This window comes from Dendrobates tinctorius, unplaced genomic scaffold (assembly GCF_039654945.1).
Source record: "Dendrobates tinctorius isolate UK_male_01 unplaced genomic scaffold, ASM3965494v1 ptg000060l, whole genome shotgun sequence".
Lineage (NCBI taxonomy): Eukaryota > Metazoa > Chordata > Amphibia > Anura > Dendrobatidae > Dendrobates > Dendrobates tinctorius.
In genome coordinates, this window is record NW_027361728.1 from 91,593,276 (window position 1) to 91,619,483 (window position 26,208).

The 26,208-nt window shown below is 40.7% G+C and overlaps 1 long non-coding RNA gene across 2 annotated transcripts; it reads right to left on the minus strand.

Annotated features, from left to right (window-relative positions):
• Positions 1 to 505: 505 nt before the first annotated feature.
• LOC141092811 (uncharacterized) lies at positions 506 to 25,641 on the minus strand. Of its 2 annotated transcripts, none has more exons than XR_012232935.1 (3): positions 25,529 to 25,641; positions 17,809 to 17,885; positions 506 to 697 (listed from the first exon to the last, which is right to left on the minus strand). It is a non-coding gene; the product is annotated as an uncharacterized lncRNA (long non-coding RNA). The 2 variants fall into 2 exon arrangements; XR_012232936.1 differs by lacking the exon at positions 17,809 to 17,885 and adding an exon at positions 24,380 to 24,430 and having other exon boundaries at positions 25,529 to 25,607.
• Between the last annotated feature and the right edge of the window lie 567 nt (positions 25,642 to 26,208).

The window sequence follows — 26,208 nt, forward strand, 5'->3', positions numbered from 1 at the left end:
CTCAGCAGTCAGTATCACACAGAATAGGATTAGATACACGGCTCAGCAGTCAGTATCACACAGGATAGGATAAGATACACGGCTGAGCAGTCAGTAACACACATGATAGGATTAGATACACAGCTCAGCAGAAAGTATCACACAGGAGAAGATTAGGTGCACAGCTCAGCAGTCAGTATCACACAGAATAGGATTAGATACACGGCTCAGCAGTCAGTATCACACAGGATAGGGTTAGCTACACGGCTCAGCAGATGGTATCACACAGGATAGGATTAGATACACTGCTCAGCAGTCAGTATCACACATGATACGATTACATACACGGCTGAGCAGTCAGTAACACATGATAGGATTAGATACACAGCTCAGCAGAAAGTATCACACAGGAGAGGATTAGGTACACAGCTCAGCAGACATTATCACACAGGATAGGGTTAGATACACAGCTCAGAAACAGGATGTGCCAAAGGACATTTTCATTCAAAGAATTCCACTCATTCCATCTGATTTGTTTTTTTATTTTAAACGCCTCCAGTTTCTAGTTCAACTGCTATTTGCAAAGTCCATTAACAAAGCTCAAGGACAGTCCTTGAAAGTAGTAGGAATCGATTTGCAATTGCCATGGTTTTCTCATGGTCAACTTTACTTGATCTGTTCAAGAGTTGGAACTGCCAAAAATCTGTTCATCTTTGCCCTGAAAGGAAGAACGAAAAATTTTGTTTATCAAAAGGCTCTTGAATGAGTTGAAAATAAAACACTATCAATACTTGGGTAATCGTTTAGTTAATTTGTGTTGTAAATCTGTAGTGTTGAATATATGATGTGAAATGTTTTTATGTGCAATATAATCATTATAATTTATTGTAATTTACCACAGTTGGTTACTATGCCCAGGCAACGCTGGGCTCTTCAGCTAGTACTAAATAAACCTAAATGAATTAATATCACTACTCTCCACTGCACAGGAGGCAATAGGATCCCAAAATTATCTCTCATACAGTAAGGCAGCAGGATGGTGTCAGGTTTCCCCTTGCACTGCCCTCCAACCTCGTCACAAAATGTCCACTATCAGCGATGACGTCACAGAGCAGGAAGAAAATGCCGGGGAGCAGTTACAAGCAGGTTGGCAGTACGGACTGTGACAGGCTCTGTATTGATGTTGTGCCCGGCATCCAAGGGGTCAAAAGAGTTCGATGGTCCTCCGCGGTCTATGAGGGAAAGTCCACGCTGTCGTTTATTGAAGAAGAAGCTGTTGTCCTTGCTGATCTCCGTTATCAGCTGTGTCGTGTCAAAAGGCTTCCGTGGTCCTTGTGAAATACTCCAGCTGTGTCCTTGTTTCCTTAGTCACTCTGATTATAAGGTGTCTATGATGAACTTGTAAAGTATATGGAAAGACTGCAGAACAATAGGAACTGTAACGGAGACCCATGCAAAGCTGAGAGGATCGATAACACAGTCTTAATTACCTGTCGGCTTCCAGAAGAGGTAACCAATCTCAGGATTATACGATTAAGGCAAAAAATGCCTTAAAATGTGCTCTGAAATTGTCTTAATAAATCTATAAAAAATTCTTTATAAATGCAGTATCTGTAGAATTTATTTACCTCAGGAAATCACTCTTATACAAGGCCAAGACACCTGAATCTTAATAACCTGACAACTTTGAAACAGGATATCTAATCCTAGGATTATTCATTTAAGGCAAAAAAAAGTTTCAAAATGTGCCCTAAAATTTCCTTAATAAATCCAGGTGTAATAAAATAGGAAAAAATTTGTAATAGTCACGGTATATGTAGAGTTTGAGGTTTTACCTCAGGAGCTTGCACTTTTTGTGACCTACATCACCTGAGCCTAAGCCATGCCCCCATTGAGGGGGGCTTTCAAAGGCTTTCTTATTGATAGCCTTTTCTTAAAATGGGCCAGCAATATTTGATTGCTAACAGACCTACTTGCAAGAACCCAGCTCATCTGTAGAATGAAGACTCAGTGCTGCAATACCAAGAATGGCCACATACTTTTGTGTAGTGCCCTGCCTGTTTAGAAACTTGGGGCATAGGCCAATAACATTAACCCCTTTCCAACATCAGGCATTCGCCCCATTCAAAATTAAACATAAAAAAAATTAAATATACACATATTTGGTATAACTTATTACAAAAATATCCACAAACAAATAAAGTTGGACAGAGATCTTAACTAATAATTAATACCAGAAAGAACAACCAAGTATAATCCAAAAAATATATATATGTTTATTCAAAATATTTTTTTCTTTTAAAAATGTTTTTTTAATACATCACATCAAATAACAGAGGCCACTGAACCACATATAATATGACATAACCACTGGTATATAAAATACATCATGTATCAAATAATTGCACAATTCCCTTATTATTCCATTGTGCAAACTCCGCAATAAAATAAGGTATATGTGCAAGAAAAACAGTCTACAAAATGACATGGAGGATGGAAGTAAAAAAAGTAAAAAATGTAAATAAAGCACAAATGTACAATGAGAGAACTCCCTTAGGACAAACTAAATGACTGGTGCATACTGAGAGAAAAAAAATATGCATGTATCATAAAAGTGTATCATTTCAATATGCATGCAAAACAAAACCCCTTGCCAAATGTGTCCAATTAATAACGGGTGCATACATATAAATAGGACAAATTTCAATGCATGTGCAAAAAAGTGTATTGCCTAGATAAATATGCAAAAAATTAAGTCAATGTGCCCAGAAAAATAATGTGCCCTACACCGTGAACCAGGCATTATGGACCATAATTAATCTCATGTATAAAGACATTTGTGAACTAAAACTTACATCAGACCAGTGGCTGCCAAATTCACCCCAACGCACGTTTCATGTCTCACTTCATCAGGAGGTATGTGGACAGGGAGGGACAGGCTGGATATATATAGGAACGTATGTCCAATCAATGTGTATGGCCATAGTTAAAAAACATGAGGGTATTAGTCATTGATACGTCAGACCATACTATTGGCGCATGCGTCATGAATCTGTAGCCACCGTGCTTGCCAGTGATTCAGCAGACACGGAGAACAAGCAAGCCGTGTCATCATGGAGACGGCGCGTGCGTGCAAGGCTCCCATATCCATGTCACCAGAGGCAAGGGTGAGACTCAGGACGCATGCGCACCAGAATGACGCATGCGGAATTATGGCCATACACATTGATTGGACACACATTTCTATATATATCCAGCCTGTCCCTCCCTGTCCACACACCTCCTGATGAAGTGAGACATGAAACGTGCGTTGGGGTAAATTTGGCAACCACTGGTCAGATGTAAGTTTTAGTTCACAAATGTATTTATACTTGAGATTAATTATGGCCCATAATGCCTGGTTCACGGTGTAGGGCACATTATTTTTCTGGGCACATTAAGGCCGGTTTCACATTAGCGCTTTTTAAGCGCACGCACGGCCGGGGGTAGCTCCGCCCCCGAGCTGGCTCTCTGCCCGGCGTGCCCGCCCCTTGCTTGTAGCGCCGCCTACTAGCGGACAGCGGCGCCTGTGATCGACGCACCCTATCTTTAGCATAGGGTGCGCAGATCGTGCGCAGGCCGTGCGCTAGTTGCGCTTTGACCTGCGCTGCGCACTTTTGACGGTGCGCCGTGCGCGCCAAAATCCGAAAAGTTTGATTTTGGCGCGCACGGCGCACCGTCAAAAGTGCGCAGCGCAGGTCAAAGCGCAACTAGCGCACGGCCTGCGCACGATCTGCGCACCCTATGCTAAAGATAGGGTGCGCCGATCGCAGGCGCCGCTGTCCGCTAGTAGGCGGCGCTACAAGCAAGGGGCGGGCACGCCGGGCAGAGAGCCGGCTCGGGGGCGGAGCTACCCCCGGCCGTGCGTGCGCTTAAAAAGCGCTAATGTGAAACCGGCCTAACTTAATTTTTTGCAAATTTATCTAGGCAATACACTTTTTTGCACATGCATTGAAATTTGTCCTGTTTATATTTATGCACCTGTTATTAATTGGACACATTTGGCAAGGGGTTTTGTATACATATTGAAATTATACACTTTTATGATACATGCATTTTTTTTTTCTCAGTATGCACCAGTCATTTAGTTTGTCCTAAGGGAGTTCTCTCATTGTACATTTGTGCTTTATTTACATTTTTTACTTTTTTTACTTCCATCCTCCATGTTATTTTGTAGACTGTTTTTCTAGCACATATACCTTATTTTATTGCGGAGTTTGCACACATGGAATAATAAGGGAATTGTGCAATTTTTTGATACATGATGTATTTTATATACCTGTGGTTTTGTCATATTATATGTGGTTCAGTGGCCTCTGTTATTTGATGTGATGTATTAAAAAAAATTTTTTAAAAGAAAAAAATATTTTGAATAAACATTTATATATTTTTTGGATTGCACTTGGTTGTTCTTTCTGGTATTACATATTTGGTATAGCAGAGATCAGAATTGCCCAATCGATCAATATAAAAAAAGAATAAAATGGCGTAACGAGAAAAAAAGTAAAAACGCCAGAATTGCATTTTTTGGTCGCTGGAACATTGCATTAAAATGCTATAACAGGCAATTAAAAGATCATATCTGCACCAAGATGGTATCATTAAAAATGACAGCTCGGCACACAAAAAATAAGCCTTCTCACAACCCGAGATCACGAAAAATGGATACACTGCGGGTATTGGAAAATGGAGAAATTTGTTTTTTGTTTAACAAACTTTGGAATTATTTTCACCACCTAAATAAAAAAGAACCTATACATGTTTGGTGTCTATGAACTCATAATGACCTGGAGAACCATAATGGCAGGTCAGTATTAGCATTTAGTGAACATGGTAAAAAAAAAACAACTGTGGGGTTGCACTTTTTTTGCAATTTCACCACACGTTTTTTTTCCTGTTTTCCAGTACATGATATGTTAAAACCAATGGTGTTGATCAAAAGTACAACTCGTCTCACAAAAAAACAAGCCCTCACATGGCCATTTTGACCAAAAAAGTTATTGCTCTGGGAAGAAGGGGAGCAAAAACCATAAATGCAAAAATAAAAATACCCCTGGTAGTTAAGGGGTTAAAGGATTTTTCCCATCTTGCATATTTACAGCATATCCAGAGGGTATCCTATAAATGTCTGATAAATGTGGGATAAATGGCTGCTTTGGTAAGATGGAGAAATGGTTTCTTCTTTCACTTTTATGAGAGTTTAGAAAATACCCCAACATACTTGAGACCTCATTAGCTTCATTGTTCTCCTGTAGTGAACTCTAATCTATCAGACATTTGTGGTACATTCAAAATTTATGTTAGAAATTTTAAAGATGAGAATATCTCTGTAAAGTTAAAATTTTACAATAAATTATTTTCTGATTGTGGTTGCAATTGTTAAAAACAAGGGCACGTACAAAAGCATATCTAGGGGGAGCAGCCATTCATGTGCCCCGAGCACAGCCGACGTGGGGGTGCAGTCAAGCCACCTAATATGGCAGTCCGCAGTGTCTCCCCAGGCGGCTGCATTCTGCTACCTCCTGGACTGTGAGTCAGTCATTCTCTTTGTCGGCTGTCAAACTGGCATTCAGCACAGAGAAGCTGCAGTGTGTCGGCTCCCAAGGCTCAATTGTATTTGCATCTGTCAGAGCGACCGGGTCAGAGCGAAGCCAGCAGTGTGATCAGATCATGTGATCACGCTGCTGACATCACTCGCAGAGACACACATTGGTATATATATGGTAACCAGCTTTTCCAACCTCTGCTCTGAATCCACTCCTGTGTCTCCATTCAATGTCAGCAAGCAGTTAATCCTGAATGCTATCTCTGTGTTTTCAACTCTGCAAGCTTATATATGGTATATAGTTTTTTTCAACTTACTCTGCTTGTCCCCTTATGTTGTGAGGTCAAGAAACTTTTCAAAGTGCTTTATGATCCATGTAGTGCTGGACATGTGTTTATTTGACCACAACATTTTATTGGGTCCTGGTGTCTCAATTTAGTGTGATTGATTAACGAGAAGAGAGAGCCAAAAAAAAAAAAAAAAAAAGTTCTAAGTCTTATCCTCCTATATATTCAGACATAGCTTGGGGATAGCATTTATGCACACTTTATCCAAGTACAGTTTATCAAAGTACTGGCAGTTATAACATGGCAGTTAGACAGGGCAGGAGACAGGTAAGACATTTATATACATCTACTCCCTGTACATTAGGAGTACAACAAATATATACCATATGCATTTGTGTAATTTTAATCCTGGCCGCTGCATTCACACACATCCACCGCCCTGGCATTAACTCTCTACACTCCATCCACATTGGCCCCTCGCTCCTTTCCTCTCCTATGTATAGCACTCATGCTCTTTTCATGTTGTTAAACTGCACAGATCCAGTCAGTCCCACCATTCAACATCAGAGACGCTCTCACAAATCACTTAACCATCTGCTCACTCTTTCTATCCTCCTTCTCCTAGTCGCAGGAGACATTGCTCCCAACCCTGGTCCCCCATATTATAGAAAGCCAAACCTCCCAACTGCTACACTCAGAAACCCCTCTAATCTTATTAATATTCCCTGCCTGCCATCTGTCTCTCTTAATTGTGCACTTTGGAATTCTCGCTCAGTGTGTAACAAACTCTCCTTCATTCATGACTTTTTCCTTTCTAATTCTCTTAACCTTCTGGCTCTTACTGAAACCTGGATCCAGCAGTCAGACACTACCGCTGCTGCTGCTCTTTCATACGGGGGGCTTCACTTCTCTCATACCCCAAGATCAGACAATAGAGCTGGTGGAGGCGTTGGTCTGCTCCTATCACCAAAATGTACCTTTCAGGTTATCCCTCAAGTACCCTCACTTGTCTTCCCTTCTTTTGAGGTCCATGCCGTCAGACTCTACACCCCCTTCTCCATGCGAGTGGCGGTGGTGTATCGTCCTCCCGGCCCCTCCCATCAGTTCCTGGATCATTTTGCCACTTGGCTTCCACATTTTCTCTCCTGTGACATCCCTACCCTCATCATGGGAGATTTCAACATCCCCATTGCTCTTCCCCTCTCACCACCTTTTATCTCTAACCTCCTCATTTGGCCTTTCGCAGCTTACTAATTCTCCAACGCATGAAGACGGAAACTCCCTCGACTTGGTCTTCTCTCGGCTTTGTGCAGTGGATGATTTTGCAAACTCCCCTCTCCCGCTCTCTGACCACAATCTTCTTTCATTCTCTATCAAGAACTGCCAGGCTGCTCAGGTCACCCCCACTGTCCAGACTTATAGAAACATACAGGCCATTAACACCCAGAAACTTATGAAGAACTTGCAGTTTTCATTGGCCCCTATCTCCTCCCTCTCATGTCCTGATTCTGCATTGAAGCATTACAATGAAACACTTCAAACTGCCCTGGATGAATTTGCACCCCCTATAAATAGAACACCACAACGCAGACGGCGACAACCCTGGCACACGGTGCAAACACGTTTCCTGCAGCGGTGCTCCAGGTGCGCCGAACGTCTGTGGAGAAAATCCAATCTACCCGAAGATTTCATCCATTTTAAGTTTATGCTTAGGACATACAACACTGCCCTTCACCTCTCCAAACAAACCTATTTCAACACCCTCATCACCTCACTGTCCAATAACCCGAAACGTCTCTTTGACACTTTTCATTCTCTACTCAATCCAAGAGTACAGGCCCCAACCACGGAGCTCCGAGCTGACGATCTGGCCAATTACTTCAAAGAAAAAATTGACCAGATCCGACAGGAAATTACCTCCCAATCACCTCATACCATGCACTGTCCTCCCTCCCCCACTGCATCTAACTCACTCTCTGATTTTGAACCAGTCACAGAAGAAGAAGTAAGCAGGCTCCTTGCATCTTCTCGCCCAACTACTTGCACCAGTGACCCATTTCCGTCACAGCTCCTCCAGTCCCTTTCCCCTGCTGTCACCCCTCACCTAACTAAAATATTTAACCTCTCTCTCTCTTCTGGTATTTTTCCCTCCTCATTTAAGCATGCCATCATACATCCACTACTTAAAAAACCATCCCTCGACCAAAACTGTGCCGCTAACTATAGACCTGTCTCTAATCTTCCCTTCATCTCTAAACTCCTGGAACGCCTGGTCCACTCCCGTCTTATCCGCTATCTCTCAGAAAATTCTCTTCTCGACCCTCTCCAATCCGGTTTCCGCTCTTTACACTCCACTGAAACTGCCCTCACTAAAGTCTCTAATGATCTGCTAACAGCTAAATCAAATGGTCACTACTCCATGCTAATTCTCTTGGATCTCTCTGCAACATTCGACACTGTGGATCATCAGCTCCTCCTCACTATGCTCCGTTCCATTGGCCTCAAGGATACTGTTCTCTCCTGGTTCTCCTCCTATCTCTCCGACCGCTCCTTTACTGTATCTTTTGCCGGTTCCTCCTCCTCTCATCTTCCCCTTACTGTTGGGGTCCCCCAAGGATCGGTTCTAGGCCCCCTCCTCTTCTCCTTGTACACTGCACCTATTGGTCAAAGAATTAGTAGATTTGGTTTCCAGTACCATCTCTATGCTGATGACACCCAATTATACGCTTCTTCTCCTGACATCACGCCAGCCTTTCTAGAAAAGACCGGCGATTGTCTAAACGCTGTGTCTAATATCATGTCCTCACTATATCTGAAACTGAACCTGTCAAAGACTGAACTCCTGGTGTTTCCTCCCTCTACTAATGTACCTATACCCGACATTGCCATTTCTGTGTGTGGTTCCACTATTACTCCCCAGCAACAGGCCCGCTGTCTTGGGGTTATACTTGATTCTGAGCTTTCCTTTGCCCCCCACATTCGATCACTGGCTCGCTCTTGTCATCTGCACCTCAAAAACATTTCTAGAATTCGACCTTTTCTTACCTTTGACTCTGCAAAAACTCTTACTGTTTCTCTTATTCATTCTCGTCTCGACTATTGTAACTCTCTTCTAATCGGTCTCCCTCTTACCAAACTCTTCCCTCTCCAATCTGTCTTGAATGCTGCAGCCAGGATCATATTCCTCACCAATCGTTACACCGATGCCTCTACCTTGTGCTAGTCATTACACTGGCTACCCATCCACTCCAGAATTCAGTATAAACTTATTACCCTCACTCACAAAGCCCTCCATGGCTCAGCACCACCCTACATCTCCTCCCTTGTTTCAGTATACCACCCTACCCGCACCCTCCGTTCTGCTGATGACCTGAGGTTAGCATCCTCAATAGTCAGAACCTCCCACTCCCGTCTCCAAGACTTTACACGTGCCGCGCCAATTCTTTGGAATGCACTTCCCAGGTCAATACGATTAGTCCCCAATCCCCACAATTTTAAGCGTGTCCTGAAAACGCATTTATTCAGACTGGCCTATCACCTCAACACATTAACCTAATCTATCCCTGTGTGGCAGAGCCAAAAGTTTTACCATAACCAGGTTCCCCGCATCATTCTCCCACATGCTTTATGCATCCATTAGCCCTCTGTGTCTGTACTGTCACACACTTAACATTATGGCTGGTCCATACAATCAGGGCAACTGTTACCACCCACCTTTCGTGTCTACCTCTTTCCTCATAGACTGTAAGCTTGCGAGCAGGGCCCTCTTTCCTCTTGGTATTTGTTATAATCTACTGTATGTGATTATTAATAGAATCATAGAATCATAGAATCGTAGAGTTGGAAGGGACCTCCTGGGCCATCTGGTCCAACCCCCTGCTCAAAGCAGGATTCACTAAATCATCCCAGTCAGATGTCTGTCCAGCCTCTGTTTGAATACTTCCATTGAAGGAGAACTCACCACTTCTCGTGGCAGCCTGTTCCACTCATTGATCACTCTAACTGTCAAAAAGTTTTTTCTAATATCTAATCTGTGTCTCCTCCCATTCAGTTTCATCCCATTGCTTCTAGTCTTTCCTTGTGCAAATGAGAATAAAGTTGATCCTTCTACAATGTGACAGCCCATTAGATATTTGTAGACAGCTATTAAGTCTCCTCTCAGTCTTCTCTTTTGCAAACTAAACATTCCCAAATCCTGCAACCTTTCCTCATAAGACAGGGTTTGCAGACCGGTCACCATTCTGGTCGCTCTTTTCTGAACTTGCTCCAGTTTGTTGATGTCTTTTTTAAAATGTGGTGCCCAAAACTGGACACAATATTCCAGATGAGGTCTGACCAAAGAGGAGTATAGGGAAATAATGACTTCACGTGATCTAGACTGTATGCTTCTGTTAATACATCCTAGAATTGCATTTGCCTTTTTTGCTGCTGCATCACACTGTTGACTCATATTCAGTCTGTGATCTATTAGTATACCCAAGTCTTTTTCACATGTGCTGTCACTTAGCCCTATTCCTCCCATTCTATATATGCTTTTTCCATTTTTATTGCCCAGATGTAGTACTTTGCATTTCTCCCTGTTAAAAACCATTCTGTTAGTTGCTGCCCACTTCTCCAGTTTATTTAAATCTTTTTGAATCCTCTCTCTTCTCTAGTATTAGCTATCCCTCCTAGCTTTGTGTCATCAGCAAATTTAATCAGTTTACCCTCAATTCCTTCATCTAAATCGTTGATAAAGATGTTGAACAATACAGGGCCCAGGACAGAGCCCTGTGGTACCCCACTTGAGACATTCTTCCAACTGGATGTGCAGCCATTTACGACCACTCTTTGGGTCCGATCACTAAGCCAGTTATGAATCCACCTAACAGTTGCCTTGTCCATTCCATACTTAATCATTTTTTCAATAAGGATTGTATGAGAGACTTTGTCAAATGCTTTGCTGAAGTCAAGATATACTATATCTACAGCATTTCCTTGATCCACCCAATCAGTGATACCGTCATAGAAGGAAATTAAGTTAGTCTGACATGACTTATTAGTTACAAACCCATGCTGACTCTGTTTAATCACTTCATTCTTATCCAGGTATTGACATACATGTTGTTTAATAATTTGTTCAAAGATCTTTCCTGGTATAGAAGTCAGACTCACCGGCCTATAGTTACCTGGGTCCACCTTCTTCCCCTTTTTGAAGATAGGAACAACATTTGCTCTTCTCCAGTCTTCTGGCACTTCTCCTGTTCTCCAAGAATTTTCAAAGATTATAGAGAGGGGTTCAAAAATTTCTTCTGCTATCTCCTTCAGTACTCTGGGGTGTAATTCATCTGGACCTGGAGACTTGAATTCATTTAGGCTAGCTAAGTGTTTCCTCACTATCTTTCTGTTTATAGATATCCTGGATTCTTCTATTCCCTTAATAGGACAGTGAATAACAGTTGATGTTACATTTCCTTTCTGAGAGAAAACAGATGCAAAATAGGAATTTAAAAGTTCAGCCTTCTCAACATCCTGTCTTACCATTTCATCATTTTCATCCTGTAAAAATCCTATAGCATCTTTGACTTTTCTTTTACTTTTGACATATCCCCAAAATCCTTTATTATTGCTTTTGACATCTCTTACAAGCCTCAATTCATTTTCAGCTTTAGATAATCTGATTTGTGCCCTGCAGGTTCTGCAGTCAGCATTATATTCTTCTTTAGATATGCCTCCCTCTTTCCATTTTATAAACATTTTTTTCTTCCTTTTTAGCATGTGCTTAAGTTCTGTGTTCATCCATCCTGGTTTCCTTAACTGCTTCCTATTCTTCCCTCTTTTCGGAATTGTTAACAACTGTGCTTTGAGAATTTCATTTTTCAAGATTTCCCATCCTTCCTGGACATTTTTGTCTTTAAGGATATCCAGCCATTGGATCCCTCCAATTCTCTTTCTGAATCCCTTAAAATCTTCCTTTCTGAAATCTAACCTTGACGTCTGAGTCTTCACAGGTCTTCCGCCTCTAGTTATCCAAAATTCTAAAATAGCATGGTCGCTACCTCCTAGGGTCCCAGCCACTTTTACCTCCTCAACCATTTCCTCCCTGTTTATAAGGATTAGATCCAAGGTAGCAGTTCCCCTTGTTTTCTCCTCTACCTTTTGGAAGATAAAGTTGTCAGCAAGAGAGGATAAGAATTTCCTTGACCTGTTAGTTTTGCCTGAGAGAGATTCCCAACAAATGTCTGGATAATTGAAATCTCCCATGACAACTATGTCATATTTTTTGGAGAACTTGGCCATTTGATGCATAAAGAGTTCATCCATAGCTTCAGCTTGCACAGGCGGCCTTTAGTAAATGCCTACAATGGTGTCCTTTCCATTGTTCTGTCCTTGTATTCTTACCCAAACAGTTTCCACAGAACTCCCAGTCTCTGAAGCTTCAATCTCTGTGCAGATATACGCGTTTCTAACATACAATGCGACACCCCCTCCTCGTTTATCAAGTCTGTTTCTTGCAAATAAGTTGTATCCTTCTAGTCTTGTATTCCAATCATGTGTATTGTCCCACCAAGTTTCAGTGATTCCAATGACAACATATTTCTTTTCCTGTGTTAGTAGTTCCAATTCTCCTTGTTTGTTGCCCATGCTTTGTGCATTAGTATAGAAACATTTTAGTTTGTGATTGGTTTCTCTTTCTCCAATATTTTTATTAATTAGATTCTTTCGTCTTTGTTCTTCCTTTCCACTTCTAATTGCAGAGTTCTCAATAGCATTTGTCAGGTGTATGGCTTTTTCTGGTCTTTTGCTTCCCTTCCCATGTTGTTCTAGTTTAAAGCTCTCCTTACAAGTGTAGCAAGGCGACTTCCAAATACATGCTTACCAGTCTTCGTAAGGTGCACCCCATCTCTAGCAAGTAGTCCATCGTATAAGTAGTTCACTCCGTGATCCAGAAATCCAAATCGCTGCTGACGGCACCATCGACGTAGCCAGTTGTTCACCTGCAGAATCTTATTCCACCTCCTTGTTCCATGGCCATCCACTGGGAGGATGGAAGAGAAGACCACCTGCGCTCCCAGTTCTTTCACTTTCTTGCCTAAGTCTTCAAAGTCTCTGCAGATGGTTTCCAGGTCGTTTCTTGCAGTGTCATTTGTCCCCACATGTAGTAGCAGGAATGGGTAGTCATCTGTAGGTCTGAAGAGTCCTGATATCCTGTCAGACACATCTTTAATTTTTGCACCTGGAAGACAACACATTTCTCTTGAAGTTATATCCGGTCTACAGATAGCAGCCTCAGTTCCTCTCAACAGGGAATCCCCCATGACCACCACTCTCCGCTTCTTCTTCACAACATTTTTCTTTCTCCATTGTTATGTTATGCTGTAATGTCTATTGTCTGTACAAATCCCCTCTGAAATGTAAAGTGCTGCGGAATATGTTGGCGCTATAAAAATAAAATTTATTATTATTATTATTATTATTATTGGTGGTAAATGTTCCAGCAGAGCTGAAGACACCGAAGATTAAGTGCATGGGGGGATTTAATGTGTGTGGGGAGATTTGGAGTGGGGAAAAAGGGATTTTATGTGTGTGGGGAAATATGGAGTGGGGATGGAGGGATTTATTGTGTGTGGGGAGATTTGGAGTGGGGATGAGAGGACTTAATATGTGTAGGGAGATTTGAAGTGGGGATGGGGGAATTCAATGTGTGTGGAGAGATTTGGAGTGGGGATGGGGGGATTTAATGTGTGTGGAGAGATTTAGAGTGAGGATGGGGGATTTAATGTTTAGGTGGAGATTTTGAGTGGGGATGGGGATTTAATGTGTGTGGGGAGATTTGGAGTGGGGGTGGGGGATTTAATGCATGTGGGGAAATTTGGAGTGGGGATGGGGAATTAATTTGTGTGGGAAGATTTGGAGTGGGGATGAGGGGATTTAATGTGTGTGGTTAGATTTGGAGTGGAGATGGGGATTTAATGTGTGGGGAGATTTGGAGTGGGGATGGGGTATTTAATGTATGTAGGGAGATTTGGAGTGGGGAAGGAGGGGATTTAATGTGTGGGGAAATATGGAGTGGGATTGGGGGATTTAATGTGTGTGGGGAGATTTGGAGTGGGGGTGAAATGAAATAATGTGTGTAGGGAGATTTGCAGTGGGGATGGGGGAATTTAATGTGTGTGGAAATTTGGAGTGAGGATGGGGGATTTAATGTGTGTGGGGAAATATGGAATGGGGATGGAGGGATTTAATGTGTGTGGTGGGAGATTTGGAGTGGGGATGAGAGGACATAATGTGTGTAGGGAGATTTGGAGTGGGGATGGGGTATTTAATGTGTGGTGGGATTTGGTGTGGGGAAGGGGGATTTAATGTGTGTAGGGGATTTGAGGACACAAAATGTGGAGCAAAGTGGGAGATGAAGGGCATGTATGAGGAAACAGTATGGGGGATTGAGGGCATGGATTAGGAAACTGTATGGGGGATGGGTGCAGACACAGTATGTTGACTGGGGAGATGGGTGCAGACAGTATGGGGAGCGAACAGGGGAATGTATGCGGACACAGTTTGAATAGCGATGGAAAGAATGTATGTGGACACAGTATGGAGAGTGAGGGCGATGGGATGTGTGCAGACACAGTATGCAGATTCGGGGGTATGTGTGAGCAGGCAGCATAGAGAGTGAGGGGGTGAATATATGAAGAGACAGTATGGTGAATGGGGATGTAAGAGGAGACAGTGTGAGGACGGAGGGTAATAGTGTGAGGCAACGGTATGGGGAGAAAAGTGAGTGGGCACAGAATAGAGATTGAGAAGTGGTGGCATAGCTTGGGGAGACAGTGAACCAAGGAGGGGGGAGTATAATGAAAGGGCACAGTGTAGAGACTGAGCCCTAGAGGGAGAACACAGTGTGAGAGGACAGTGCAAAAAGGGGTCCAGTATGGAAAGGAGAGGTCAGTGTGAAGAGCATGTACCATAAGAGGGACAATGTGGGGTCATATTTTGTGCAGACAATATAGTGAGGAGCAATTATTTATTCAGAGGTTCAGCGTGCTGCAGACATTTTTTATTCAGGAGCACTATAGTGATACGTCTATCTTTTAAGGGCATCATGTGGAGATTTGCAGCAGAAGACTGGAGAAGATGGCTGTGGATGAGAAAACTCATAATGAAGTTTGGACAAGATGACGAAAAGAAGGAGAACGATTCCAGAGACTTAGTCATCTGTAAGGTACCTGGATGTAAATATTGTTTGTGAAAGTGACTAATTCTCATGCTTTTATTTATGTTAGGAGCATTAAAGGGATTGTCCAGGTTTGTGATGACTCTGCAGTCATTCCTTGTGACTGCAGACTTCTGAATTCTCACAGTGCCCACTGAATGCTGTTAGGAATGGATTCTCTCATGCCGGTGATTTACATACATGTGGTCACATGCTGATTAGACATTTGTGGCCTCACTCAATAAAATGAACGGACTGAGGCCGGGCACATCTAGTCAGAATGTGGCAGAAGTATACAAATCACATGATTATGCTGACAAGACTGCCCACTCTTTTCACCTGAGGTATCAACCACTGAGGACTCTCAATTCTAAATATTCTTCTATCTACTGGCTAACACAGTACAAAGATCTATATATCTTTCCTGTATCACTCTTTTCACCAGCATGGGAGAATCATAAAAGTGTGCAGTGCATTAGTTGTGAGAATTCAGAAGCCTGCAATGTCAGGAGTCAGCTCTGCAGGTTCCAGTAGTTATCACATGGACACCACTCATATGTGACTTTCATGCTTACGGTCAAATGACGATGAGCTTCTCTTCCTGCTTCTCTTAGTTTTTCTCTGAATATTGAGAGCATTAGGGAAAGCAGCTCATTGGTACTTGACTAAGTGTGCAAATCGCAGATATACTTGGGGGGGTAGGGGGGCACCGAACTGAATTCTTGCCCCGGGTGCCAGAAAGCCTAGGTACACCTCTGGGCACATATAATGTAACATATACTCCACAGATGTGGCTTCGGTGATTACAATGCATTACGAAGTCTTGGTACGAGTGAGCTCAAAGAGTCCTCTACCACATAAAAAGGCGTCAAGATAATACAAGTGCATCTCACAAAATTAGAATGTTATTTCACTTCTTCAATGCAAAAAGTGAAACTCATATATTATGGAGTCATTAGAAAGAGAGTGATCTATTTCAAGTGTTTATTTTTGTTAATGTTGATGATTATGGCTTACAGCCAATAAAAACCCAAAAAAGTCATTATCTCATTAAATTAGTATACTTTATAACACCAGCTTGAAAAAAATGATTTTAAAATATGAAATGTTGGCATACTGAAATGTATGTTCAGTAAATGCCATCAATACTTGGATGAGGCCATCATCCTGTGGCACTGCTGAGGTGTTATGGAAGGTTACTTTGATAGCCGCCTTCAGCTTGTCTGCATTGTTGTGTTTGGTGTCTCTCATCTTCCTCTTGACAATACCCCATAGATTCTCTATGGGGTTAAGGTCAGGCGAATTTGCTGGCCAATCAAGTACAGTGATACTGTTGTTTTTAAACCAGGAATTGGTACTTATGGCAGTGTGGACAGGTGCCATGTCCTGCTGGAGAATTAAATTTCCATCTCCAAATAGCTTTTCAGCAGAGGGAAGCATGAAGTGCTCTAAAATTTCCTGGTAGACGGCTGCATTGATTTTTTCTTGATAAAACACTGTGTACCTATAACAGCAGATAACATAGCTCCCCAAACCGTCACTGACTGTGGAAACTTCACACTAGACCTCTATCAGTTTGGATTGCCTGTCTCTCCACTCTTCCTCCAGACTATGAGACCTTGATTTCCAAGGTCTAGTGTGAAGTATCCACAGTCAATGATGGTTTTGGGAGCCATGTCATCTGCTTGTGTAGATCCACTGTGTTTTATCAAGACCAAAGTCAGAGCAGCCATCTACCTCAGGGACCCTGATGAAGAAGGACACAGTCTTTAGAAATGCATCGGTACTGGTCCTCTCTTGCACCCGTCACACAGTTTTCAGTGATGTCACCTGACCACATCCCCCACCAACCCCGCTAGTACATGGTGGCGCTACCGGTCATAGCGCACTGACAGATCTTCGGCTCAACAACTAAGCGGGACAGCATTGATACAGGAGGATGCTCCCCAGGGCTTTCATCCCGAGCATGGAGCTTACACCATCATCACACTGACTACTTGTGCCTCCTATCCACGGTTTCACAGTAAGTGATTCAGCTGTATGACACAGTGGCTTATCTATTAGTGAGCATGGAAATCCATGACCTAAGGTACCATCAAGCATTGCATCACTCTGGATGCTCATATATTTACTATGATCCATTTAGATACACCAACTGGATTTATTTAAAGGCATATACCCTTACGTGGTTCATTGCATTCTATGAGGTATCTTATTAAAAGTTACCTCCCCACTGAACATTCACACTCATATTTTATAGCGCGGTACTTTCCTTTGTCTTTTTGCTTTGGTGACAAAGTAAGCACAGAATCTGTTGAAGGACCAGTTTCTGAAACATTGCACAATAGGGAGAGCCATTGTGATATATTAGAAATTTCTTTCGACATCTGATTTTATCAGCTGTGGTACCAATACTGACAGTTGTACTTACACATGTGGTAAAAATTGTTTGTAGCCCTCATTTAATGGCAAAAAACAACAATGGTGACAGAAATAACTTGAATCTGAGAAAAGTAATAAATCAAAAATCTATGAAAATGAACAAATGAAAGTCAGATATTGCTTTTCAGCCATGCTTCCACACAATTAAAAAAAAAAAATAAATAAAACTCATAAAATAAGCCTGGACAGAAATGATGGTACCCCTGAAAATAATGTGACAAAAGGGACATGTTAAATCAAGGTGTGTCCACTAATTAGCATCACAGGTGTCTACAATCTTGGAATCAGTGAGTGGGCAAGTATAGGATGCTACAGATACTCACTGTGCTGTTTGGTGACATGGTGTGTATCACACTCAACATGGACCAGAGGAAGCGAAGGAAAGAGTTGTCTCAGCAGACTAGAAAGAAAATAATAGACAAACATGTTAAAGGTGAAAGTTATAAGACCATCTCCAAGCAGCTTGATGTTCCTGTGACTACAGTTGCACATATTATTCAGAAATTTAAGATCCATGGGACTGTAGCCAACCTCCCGGGAAGTGGCACAGGAGGAATATTGATGAGAAATCAAAAAGACAGATAATACAAATGGTAACAATAGAGCCCAGAAAAACTTCTAAACAGATTAAAGGTGAACTTAAAGCTCAAGGAACATTAGTGTCATATTGCAGCATCCGTCATTGTATGAGCCAAAGTGGACTTCATGGGAGACAACCAAGGAGGACATCATTGTTGAAAAAACATCATAAAATAGCCAGACTTGAATTTGCCAAACTGCATGTTGACAAGCCATAAAGCTTCTGGTAGAATGTCCTATGGGCAGATGAGACAAAAATGGAACTTTTTGGCAAGGCACATCAGCTCTATTTTTACAGATGGGAAAATGAAGCATATCAAGAAAAGAACATTGTCCCTACAGTGAAACATGGAGGAGGCTCTGTTATGTTCTGAGGCTGCTTTGCTGCATCTGACAAAGGGTGTCTAGAATCTTGTGTAGGGTACAATGAAATATTAAGACTATCAAGGGATTCTAGAGAGAAATGTGCTGCTCAGCATCAGAAAGCTTGCTCACAATCACAGGTCATGGGTCTTGCAACAGAATAATGACCCAAAACACACAGCAAAAAGCACCCAAGAGTGGCTAAGAGGAAAACATTGGACTATGCTGAAGTGGCCTTTTATGAGCCCTGACCTAAATCCTATTGAGCATCTTTGAAAAGAGCTGAAACATGCCATCTGGAAAAGGCAACCTTCAAGAACGAGACAACTGGAGCAGTTTGCTCTTGAGGAATGGGCCAAAATACCTGTCTAGAGGTGCAGAAGTCTCATTGAGAGTTACAGGAAACGTGTGATTGCAGTGATTGCCTCAAAAGGTTTTTCAACAAAATATTAAGTTAATGTTACCATCTTTTCTGTCCAGGCCTATTTCATGAGTTTTATTTTTTTTTTTATTCTGTGGAAGCATGGTTGAAAAGCAATGTCTGACTTTCATTTGTTCATTTACTTACATTTTTGATTTATTATTACATTTGTCAGATTAAAGTTATTTCTGTCACCATTGTGTGTTTTTCTGTCATTAAACGAGGGGTAAAAACAATTTTGGCCACGTGTGTAAATAGAAGGAGTGCAGATGCCAGCGCACACTATTGTTATCTGAGTCCTCCTGTCACGCTCATAGGAGACCCAATTTTTTTACTATATGCTGCACTTCTGTGGTATTGGTATATGGCATAAGCTGTATTAAACAATTGATGGTTAAATATCCCTTAAAGGGAATAAAGCATGTGAAAAAAGTTCTTAAAAAATAACTTTGTTTATAAAAAAATATGAAGGTCAAATCACCCTGCTTTTCCCCTTTTAAAAATAAAGAAAGTAGAATAAATTAAAAATAAACATATTTGGTACCACTGAACTTAAAAAATTCATAAATCTGTTGAAATATGGACTTAATTCCCCAATCAGTAAACAATGTAATGAGAAAAGAAATCAAAACACCAAAATTGCATTTTTTTGGTCATCTCTGTTTCCTAAAATAATGAAATAATAACCATCAACGCATCTTATGTACACAGAATTGGTATCACTAATAATGTCAGCTCACCATGCAAAATACAGGCCCTCTTTCAGCCCAATTAACATAAAAAGAAAAATGTTATGGTTCTCGAAAAATGCAATACAAAACAAAAACTTATTTTTACAATATTCAGAATTGTTTTCAACACTTAAATAGAAAGAAAAATGATGCATGTTTGGTATCACCATAATCTGAGTTACCTGGACTATCATGACTCCAGGTGATATTTATTGCACAGTGAATATCATGAAAACTAACATTCCCATGATTTAGCACATTATATGGTAAAATGAATGATGCTATTCAAAATACTACAACTTGCCATAAAAATGTAAGCCCTCATAAGGCTGTTGACGTAAAAATAAAGAAGTTATGACATTTTAAAGAAGGCAAGGAGGCACTAGAAGTGCAAAAACCTATAATTAAAGTCAAATGAAACACTGTTTTTATTTTAAATTTTTCACCTTTTTCAACTCTGTTATGGATACAGTGGCTTTCAAAAGTATTCACGCACTTTGACATGTTTCGTGTTTTGCTTCCTCACAACCTGGAATTTCACTTTTTTTGATGGTTTGCATCAGTTTATGAAGAGAACATGCTTACAACTGTGGACATTTTGGTTTTCTTTTTTTGTGAAGCAAACAAATAGTGCTTTTTAGAGCCTCCTTTAGCAGCAATTACAGCTGTAAGTCTCTTTGGATAAGTCTCTATGACCTTTCCACATCTTGCTACTGGGATTTTTGCTCATCCTTCAATGCAAAACTGCTACAGCTCCTTCAAGTTAGATGGTTTTCTCTGGTGAACAGCAATCTTCAATTCTGAACACAGATTCTCCATTGGATTAAGGTCTGGGCTTTGACTTGGCAACTCCAAAATATTTACACATTTCCTGTTAAACTACTTGAGTATTGCTTTAGCAGTATGCTATGGGTCATTGTCTTGTTGGAAGGTGAAATTCTGTCCCATTCTCAAATATTTGACAGAGTGAAACAGGTTTTGCTCCAGAATATTCCTTGTATTTCAAACATCCATCTTCCCCTTAATTTGGATGATTTTTCCTGCTCCTGCTGCTGAAAAACATCCCCACAGCATGATGTACTGCCACCATGTTTCACTATGAGTATGGTGTTCTTGTGGTCATGAGACATGTTGGTTTCGCACCAGACATAGCATACTTTGGTGCCCAAAAAGTTAAATTTTGGTTTCATCTGACCACAGCACCCTCCTACATACATTTGGAGAGCCTCCTACATTTCTTTTGGCAAACTCAAAACGAGCCTTACTTTTTTGTGTAAGTAAAGGCTTTTTTCTGCCCTCTCTTCCATAAAGGCCATCTCTATTGAGCATATGGCCAGTTGTGGTCGCATGGACTGATACTTCAGTCTTTTGGTTTCTGTGCTGCTTCAGTTATTAATGCCCTCCTTGCATGGGCTGAGAGTTGTAGTGGGGGACCCTCTCTTGGCAGGTTTGTTGTGATAACATGTTCTTTCCATTTGATGGTGCTCTGGGGGATAATCAAAGATTGGGATATTTTTTATAACCCAATTCTGACTTCTCAAAACCTTTGTCCCTGACTTGTTTGTAGATCTCCTTGGTTTTCATAGTGTTGTTTGGTTAGTGGTGCTTCTTGCTTAATGGTGTTGCAGCCTCTGTGGCTTTTCAGAAAAGGTGTGTAGATACTGACATACCATGTGACACTTAGATTGTATACAGGTTGGCTTCCTTCCACTAAGCATGTAACAGTTTGAAAGTAATTGCTTGTACAGGGAAATTTTTAGTGGCTTTATTGCAAAAAGGGGTAGCATGAAGGCTCAGTGGTTAGTACTGCAGCCTTGCAGAGCTGGGGTCCTGGGTTCAAATCCCACCATTTGCAGTTAATTTTTATCTTCTTCTTGTGTTTGCGTGGGTTTCCTCCTACACTCCAAAAACATACTAATGACGAAGCTAGATTGCGAGCCCCAATTGGGGCAGTGCTGATAATGTCTGTAAAGCAGTGTGGAATTAATGGCCCTATATAAGTGAGTAATATAAAGAAAACAAATTAAGTGAAGCTTAGATTCTAGTAATCCCTTCAACCAAGTGGACATTAGCAGGGGGGGTGTTATATTTTTCTCGTGCATGATGCTGCCTTTTTATTATTGCTCATTGTCATACAGGAAAAAATGATACACTTCCAGAGACAAATATCTACTAATGGTCGCTTGTTTGAAGGGGAAATTAGAATCTAAACTTTACAAGCTAAAATCTTCACCATAGAAATGAGAAATGAGGAAATAAAAATGAAGATGCATTGCAGCCACTATTTCATAATGTGGTCAGTTTAACTTGCTAAAACTGGTGAAAACTAATCTATTGTTTTCCAATAGACCAGAGGACTGATCCCGCTGCTTCAGCATATTGGATATAACGAGTTACATAAACATGTCCTGTTGGATAAAATACTTTATGTAAGTTGGATGTGTGTATGTTTTAGCTACCATCTCTTGCCATTATAGCATTATCTATCACTGTACACCTTGTGTGTCTCTTTCAGTATATAGTTTTCTTTTCAATTTATTTATGTGTTTTTTTTTTGAAAATGGATAATGGCCTGGAAAAAAAAGTCTTTTGGTTCACAAATAAAAAATCTTATCTTGGTTTTGTATATTGGTTGTATTTTACATACAATTTTAGCCTATATAAATTAGTTGGATAAGTAACTTACTACTACACATCTTAGAAACACAAAAGGCAATTTTTTTTTTCAATGAACTTCAATGGTAGAAATTTTTAGCTGTATAAGTATTAAGTTTGTTGCCATTGCATCATTTTTAACAGTACATTTTCTTTATTGACATCCAGCTTAATAACGTTCTTAAAGGTCCCGTCACACTAAACGAGATCGCTAGCGATATCGCTTAAGCGTCACCGATTTTTTGACGCAGCAGCGATATTGCTAGCGATGTCGCTATGTGTGATACTTACCTCCGACCGGCTCCCCTGCTTGCTATCGCTGATCACGTTAGAACCTCCTGGGCCATTTCTCGTCGGTCGCTTCCTGCTGGGCTTCCTGCTGGCGTCGACGAGCGATGCGTGGACGCGGGCGGGAGGACGTCTTCATCGCCGCGTCTGACAGGTGAGTAACCACTGCCGACCGCTGCTGCATCGCTGGTGAGATCTGCCTGTTTGGCAGCTTACTAGCGACCATTTAGCGATGCACCAGCGATCCTGACCGGGTCGTATCGTTGTCGAGATCGCTGGTGCATCGCTAAATGTGATGGTACCCTTAGACTCCATATACTGCCATAGTGTGGAAGAAATGTTCTAGAAGAGTAATCCTTTTTAAGGGTCTGAACACACATTAAATATTTAGTCCTGAAATTTCTGCACCATATCTTGACAGAAAAACTCATCGTAAAATAGGTGCATTTTTGCCACGGTTTTGATGTTGGGTTTTTTTTTGTGCTGTTGTTTTTGTTGCAGATTTTTCCACGCTCATTAGTATAGGTGAAATCTGCAACACAAATGCTGAAAAACTGACAAGCTGTAGATGTAAGTCTGCACCAAATGTACAAAACAAAAATAAGCAACGTGTGCATGAGACTTCAGGATTCTCAATCACTTTTTCTGGCATTTTGGTTTTGAGGCAAGCCTGTGCAGAAGAAAAAATGCTACAAAACCGAGAAAATTTGGGCAAACCCACCAAGTTATTCAAGCAGAAGATGCGTCAGGGAAACGCTGATTGTGTTTTTCCTGAAGTGTCATTTCGGTAGTTTTTTTCTGTGACAAAGCTTCTGCATTTTTTTTATTTGTATGTATAAAATAGTGAGAGGCTTCGAAGAGGAATGGTCGAGTCATTTCTTTTAAACGCTTGGCAGCTTTGGAACCCTGAAGCAGTTAAAAAAGGCTCGAAAGACTAAACATAAGCACAGCAAACCGTTTTAACAATACAACGGATATGTTCATTCTTTTTAGTGTTTATTTAGTGCTTTTTCAGGTGTGTATGCTCCAAAACTAGTCTTAATATAGCATAACCTTAAAATAGCATTTAATGTAGAATTGTTTTTTGTGGTTATTGGATTAGCCTCTGCCTTCACCATTTTTTTTTATTTCTCTACATTCTACATCTGTGAAGAAAAAACTTTCCAACTATGCAGAGCGCATCCATTGGGCCCTACAGGGTCCTGAAGATGCATTGTACTTTTCTATACAGAGGGCTACAGTAAAAAAGAAATGTATATGCCTGGGTGTGTACTTGTTTATAGAATGGGAGTCAATGAGGAACATACCCTCAACATATACCTCCAGAAAAAAGTTAGAAAAAGATGTGAACAGAGCTTAGTAAAAAACTTCTTTAAGCTTTCAGAGGCATACAGAGATACAGCATAGTACTATAGATTTCTGTGAGTGTCATATTACGACTCTGTACAATTTGAAGCTTATTTTGGAGTATTTTTTTAATCATTATTCAAGCAAATAATGACTTTAATGTTGCAGAATTTAGGTCATGAAAAGGATAATGATTATTTTTGCTCCGATTTCTTTACGGCTTTTAGTGGTAAAATCCTGTTATTGATTTATTGATGAATACTCCTGGCGGTATTATACATTTACACTTATTGTTGCTAATTAAAAATAAATCTTTAGCTTTTTACTCCTACTCGCTTTCTGTGCTTTATTAGAAAATACATACTTACTACATCTCAATTCAGGAAATGAAAAGGTTGGGGGTAAAAAAAAGAAGAAAAAGAAAAAGAAATAACTTTGGAGACTATCTGTATATTTTAGCACGGCAGTGAAGCTCAGAGCTAATTTCAGAATCAAAGAATAATCACATACCATTCTGAGCAATCAGCTAGCGATTTTTCCATAAAGACTTTGCATTAAGTTCTTTTTTAGCGAAAGAAGGAGAAAAAAAAGAAAATGCATGAATGTCATTTAGATGAACTACATAAGCAAAATAGTCATACTCAAGTATATAATTACCATTGCTTGCTCCGCCGTGCAAACTGGCACTTTGAAAACCTTAAAAAAAACCTGGAGGTATTTTTATGCATTAGTAGCAGAGCAGAAATGGTATTATTATTCTTGAACAAATTGTAAGAGGTTTGATTTGCCAGAAGGTGTTGTAGTTCTGAGGCTGATGGAAAACTGCAGCAACTATTCAGGCAGCAGAAAGGATATTGCCAATTGGCAATTGACACCTATGTATTTGGCAAGATCCTATTGATAACAGAAAGTTATTATGCAGGATAATCATTGAGGGCAAAGAACAGTGTTTTCCAGCACTGTTGAAATAATTGTTATAAATTATTCTTATAACAATCGTATAATTCCAGTTCTCCCAGCGTGTAGTATTGTATATGGCACAATGAGATTGGGAAATCCATTAATTGGCACTTTTAGGACTTGGGGCAAAGAAACTGATACTGATTAACTGTGCATAGACATATTACATGTATTTAGGGATTGTCCATTGCTTTCTGCCCTGAAAGCTTCCGAAAAAAAAAATGCAAATTGCCTCTTCAGAGAGGAGGAGAACGACTTAAACTCTATAGCGCACCTGATGGAAGGAGCAATCCTACAAGTCACTATCAACCCTTTATCAGGCATTGACTTGTAGGATTGCTACATCCAAAAGGTGGCGCTATAGAATTTGAGTCCTCTTCCTCTCTGAACAGACAATTGGCATATTAAATTTCCCAGAGAAGCATTGCACAGCGAACAAGCCTCCTTACCTTGGCATTTAAGAGCTGGTATGTCACTCTCAAAAAAAGGAGAAATGTTATACCTTAGAAAAAAATAGTCATTCTAAGAACATATCAAATCCATCACATTTCATTGAAAGATTTTTGTAAAGTGTAGAATGTGCAGGAGCACACTACAACCAAACTGGTATTAAAAGCTAAAAAAAAAAAGTATTCATTGTGTGCCGATAAGTATACTGTGCTCTGACAGATATCAAAAGATAACGCCTTTCATACTTACTGGAATAACATTGTATGCCATTCCCTGTCAGTACTCAATCTCAGCAGCTCTTGTGCACCAGACAGCAGCTTTTCCCTCTGAGCTATTCAGCTCGCTGGACAGTTCTATGCTAGCCCAGATACTTGTACCTGTGTTGTTTCTGATTGTCTATACCCTGAGTTCCTGATCATCTCCACCCTGAGTTCCTGATTGAACACCCTATTTAAACCTGGCATTGCTTTCCCTTCCTTGTGAGATTATGGAGCTACCAGCCTCTAGTCAAGCTTCCTTTCACCTGCTCCTTCATTCTAAGATCATATTGCTGCTCCTGTGTACTGACTCCTTGTTTATCCCTGACTCCGCTACCTGCTAGTGATGCCCCTAGTGGTTGTAATATCACTACTCCAATCCAGGTTAGTCCATAACACTGCTGATTTAAATACATAATGAATATATTCTAATAGATAGCTTATCCAAGGGTAGTGACTGTAATAGAAACTGCATCCACCTAAGAAGAAAAAGTTCTTGTCCCAGGACAATTAAATTGCATGAGACGATTTACTTCTCCATTTCTCCTTACACCTCCCTCCTGGTTGGTACTGACCACATCATGCATTCCAAAAAAAATATTTAAGATATGCTTTAACTATAGAAATGATAAAATAAAAATAGGGCGGCATGGTGGCTCAGTGGTTAGCGCT